Source organism: Cebus imitator, unplaced genomic scaffold (assembly GCF_001604975.1).
Source record: "Cebus imitator isolate Cc_AM_T3 unplaced genomic scaffold, Cebus_imitator-1.0 Scaffold65, whole genome shotgun sequence".
Lineage (NCBI taxonomy): Eukaryota > Metazoa > Chordata > Mammalia > Primates > Cebidae > Cebus > Cebus imitator.
The window spans coordinates 4,895,679-4,900,694 of record NW_016107380.1 but is presented as its reverse complement, the minus strand read 5'-3'; positions in this window follow the sequence as shown (position 1 = coordinate 4,900,694).

Here is a 5,016-nt window from a genome sequence, read left to right as displayed (position 1 = left end):
TTTTTTTTTTTTTTTGGCTGAATCATACTCCACGGTGCGGATAGAACACATTTTGTTTGTTTATAGCCCAGTTACCTTTGCGTTGCGGAAGATGTCCATGTTCTGTCTCCTTGTTTCCAAGCCACAGAAAGCAGCACCTGATTGGGGGAGGGAGAAGAAGGACTTATTGAATATTTTGATTGTAATAATCTTTGGCTTTTTGAATTCAAAGTATTTGGATCAGTTTATTTAATTGGCCTTTTTAATACCCATTTTAAAAATTACGTTACGGAGGAAACTTCATTTGGGTTGTAAGAATAGGGATTTAAGGGGAAAAAGTAGTACTCTAGGATCTGACAGGGTGAAAGGACACTTTGTCGTGTGACACATTTTTCATAGATTGGTCCTGAGACAGAATAAAGCAAAAGCTGTTTCCTGTGGGTTATGACAGAGCAGTGGATTGACCTTATTTATTCACTTGGTCCATTTTCCCTTTGTGTCACAGGGTCCCAGAGGGGTCCAAGGTATCAAAATTTTAGCTTATCTAATTTGTATCCTTTCACACTCCTTAAGCACATGTTCAAGGCAGCAGGAAAAAAATATGGTTCCTGGGTAACCGCAGGGGTGCAGTGGCGGGTGGGGCTGCAGGCCAGCAGGCTGGCTCCCTGTTGTTGGATCACTATGGAGATGACCCTGTCTCTGCTCCACCCCCTCCCTCAGCCACGAGGCGGAGGCAAGAGGATTGCTTGGGCCCAGGGGTTCTAGGCTATAGTGCACGATGATGATTTTACTGGCATACAGATGAAAACGAAAAAGATATTTAAAATAAAAATATAGTGCACAATGACCAGGCCTGTGGATAGCCATAGCACTCCAGCCTGGGCAGCATAGCAAGAGCCTCTCATAAGAAATCTTACTAGAATAAAACTTAACGTTTATTACATAGATGTTGCATATTCATTGTAGAAAAAAACTGAATTACAGATGATTTTTAAAACTCTACCAGAGCAAGCCATTTCACCTATTTGTGTACATACTCCCAGATTTCTTAAACACGTTGTGAAAAACAGATTATACCATTCTGATGGTTTTTTCTAAGCTGCTTTTTGTACGTAATGTATTGTGAGTGTCTTTTCCTGGCCATAATATTACATACCAAAGAAAAAAGCAGGCTTCACAACAAATAATTAAAGACATTTTGACCAGAAACTAATGAGGAAGCGTTTTTTGGTTTTGTTTTTGTGCCTCCTGTATAATGCTGCAATTGGAAATTCTGAAATAATAACATTTTCTGAGGATCTGCTGAAGATGCACATGACAAAGATGAAAAAGCTCCACTTTCCCCATCACACAGTTAATATCGCTGGCTTTATATGCGATCAAGCAAACGTTGGCTTCAGTGTCCAAGTCTCTTCTTGAGGTCCCACGGCCTTGCGTCTGGCACCTCTGCTGGGCACCTCACAGGGCTTCCGGGACGTGCAGAGACCCAAGGGACCCCTTTTTCCCACCGCAAGCTCCCTGGAGGCAGGGAAAGGCGCCGGGACCTGAGCCTAGCGGGCCTCCCACTGTGGCTGCGGAGAGAAGGGCGGTGGCCCGCATGCTGCGGGCAGCTCTGCTCACTGCAGCCGCGGAGGTCCGGGGTCGGCCGGGGCGGTGGGCGGGGCTGCGGGCCTGCGGGGCGGGGTGGCGGCTCCGAGTGTTGTTGGATCCCTATGGAGATGACCCTGTCCCTACCCCACCCCTCTCCCGAGCTGCCGGCTGAGAGGGCGCGCTCGCTTTTCACTGCGCAGTTCCAAGAGGAGACAGCCGCCACTGTGCCGGGCCTTGTGACCACTTCCCAGAGGTAAAGCCTGTGACTTCTGGGCCGCGCAATTTTTTTCTTGGGGGCACCCGGGGCACCTCGCCTGGGCCAGCTGTTTCCCAGTGCAGTCCAAGAAGAACTAAGCAGCGCTGAGGGGCGCTGGGCCCTCCCTTAGCAGCTCTGGAATTAACCAAGATTCTCAAGAGGCTCTGGGGAGAAACAAAATCCACGCGGAGGGTAGGGGTTGCGCCGGGCTGTGGCAAGAAAACTCTTACCTTTCCAGAGAACTGATTTGGGATTGAAGTAAAAAGTTCTTGAGCATATTGTAAACGCTAATTTTCATAGGTTCACACCAACACCCTTCTTCCTGGCAGTTCTCACCCTCTTTCCTCCTATAAGTTCCAAAAATGTAGGGAGGAGGGGGGGGGAGTAGGTTGGGTGAATGAAGGAGAAATACAAAAAATCTACTGTGAATACAGGTCGTGGTTATAACTATAGCTCTAAGCATTAATGTGCTAAGATTTGATAAATAGGACAAATAAAACAGTGGTACTTTAAAATATTTATCAATTTAAAAGTACCGATGCTGCGCTTGTTAACAAACTTGATGTATATATCAGAACAGATCCTGACATCATCGGTATCAAAGTTCACTGCAACCCATGCAATTGTATCCAAGCTCATTACAGTCTGTTCTGCAGGAACTGACATTTGTGCTCCTCGGAAACCTCAAAAATCATGCTCTAAAAGCAGTGATTGCAGTGGGAGAAAGACGGGTCAAGGACTTGGAACTTTTATAGCAACAATCGCTTCTTGTTTGTTACAGCTTTAATTTCATAGCCTTAAGCTTGTACATCAGTGAGCACATCCAGCATTTGAAAATACCAGCCCTGAGACCCTAAGCAGCGCTGAGGGGTGCTGGGCCCTCCCTCCAGGACCCTGGAGTCTCTTAGCGCTCTGGAATTAACCAAGACTCTCAAGAGGCTCTGGGGAGAAACAAAATCCACGCGGAGGGTAGGGTTTGCTCTGGGCGTGGCAAGAAAACTTAGGTACCTCTCCAGAGAGCTGATTTGGGATCGAAGTAAAGTTCTTGAACACTTTGTAAACGCTGATTTTCATAGGGTCACACCAACGCCCTTCTTCCTTCTGACAATTCTCATCCTCTTTCCTCCTGTAAGATCCAAAATGGTATTTTCTATCACCATCTGTACTGTCAATAGCCCAGGTTTCCTCAAAACACATTATTTTCATTATCCATTGCTTAGCATGTGCTTAATAAAAATTATATATTGTCATGTATATTCACAGGCCGTAAATGTGGGACATTTAACTCAACGGAATTGTCTTTCATTTCTGTTTTTTTTCACCAATCACACTCACTTTTCTTCTACTCCAGTTCTTTTCTGCAATCTTTAGAACCAGATAACTTTTTGGAGGCATATTTCAGGAAGTAAATTTTAGATAATCAAATAAAGGAATCATTGCACAATTTGCACCTGTGAATTGCCGAAACACTTGAATGTAAGTACATATCTCTGCCAAGTAACCATGTTTTAATTTCTAATCCACTCTGTCTACTATAGCGGAGTAGGACCAGACTAACTTGCATTTCTCCAGCTGTATAACAGATCACCTGTGGAATCACAGTTAACTGACATTATGGCTCTTGTGTGTGATCCCAGTGAGGATTTAGGTCTCTGTATGGGCTGGCAATTGTACAGTTATTTCATCTTTTAATTTGGCTCAGGCTATTCTGAGTGGAAAAAACAAAAACAACTTTTTTTCTCTATACTCTCACACACTCAGTACAGCCCTTTACCTCTTGTCACCAAAGTGTGTGGGAATTTCTTCCCACCGATAACCAATTCTCCAGTGGCCATCAACTTGATGTCCTGTAATTTAACCCAGTTCTGACACTGTGTACCTGGAGTTAGTGTCAGATCCCACAGGTTCAGGGCTCAGTCCCAAAAGACCGCCCCCCTACTTCAAATGCCAATCACAAGTTGTGACTATGTGTTGTTTATAATTAGCCAACCAGTTACAAATCTGGATTCCCACAAGCCACTCCTCCAGTCTGATTAATTTGCTAGAGTGACTCACGGAATTCAAGGAAACACTTTCCTTATCCATTTATTATAAAGGATATTACAAAGCATACAGAAGAATAACCAGATGGAAGAGGTGCACAGAGCAAGACGTGTGGGCAAGGGTGCAGAGCTTCCATGCCTCTGTATGTTCAGCTATCGCAAAGATTTCTGAGCCTTGTCCATTGGGATTTTAATGGAGGATTCATTACATAGGCACAATTGATTACATCTTTGGCCATTGGTGATCACTTAACTTGAGCCCTTTTCTCCTCCCTAGAGGTCAGGGGATGGAGCAGAAATTCCCAGCTCTATAATCACATGGTTGGTTTCCCTGGTAACCAGCCCCCATCCTGAAGCTGCCTAGGGGTCCATCAAGATTCACTTCTTCTGAACAAAAGACGCTACTATCACCCAGGGAATTTCAAGGGATTTCGGAGCTCTGTGTCAGGAACTGGGGTCAAAGACCAAATATTAGAACAAAAGATTCACCTAGCATCCCTATCTACAAGAGTTTCGGAGCTCTATGTCAGGAACCAGGGACAAAGGCCAGAGACAAATAATATCTATTTCTTATTATTCTACCATATCACAGGTTGTAACACAACAGGCCCCATCCTTCTTTTGACTAAGCATAGAAGTGCCAATGTCAATTGCTGAGTTCCTCATCAATATGCCAAATGGATAATTAGCCACAACATAGAAATGTATTTCCAAATACATCCATAGCAGTTGTTAAAGCACACTAAATATGGCCTGAGATGGATTCTGTACTTCTATATTTGAATGCTTGTGGATGAATTGAAACCTAACTTAATAGGTAGACAAGATTGAAAACCTAACTTAGGTGTATGTGCCTGTAACAATCGCTGAGTGTTGGCCAATCCCAGGAGCCATGCTTCAACCACTCATACACTGTTGAGTGTTCAAACTGAGTTCAAATAAGGCAAATGCTGAGCCGTAACCAATCCGGCTGTTCCTGTACCTCACTTCTGATTTCTGAACATTGCTTTACTTTTTTGTCTATAAATTTCTTCTGACCATGAGGCACCCCTAGAGCCTCTCTGAATCTGCTGTGATTCTGGGGCCTGCTCAATTCATAAATCATTCATTGCTCAATTAAACTCCTTTAAATTTAATTCAGTTGACATT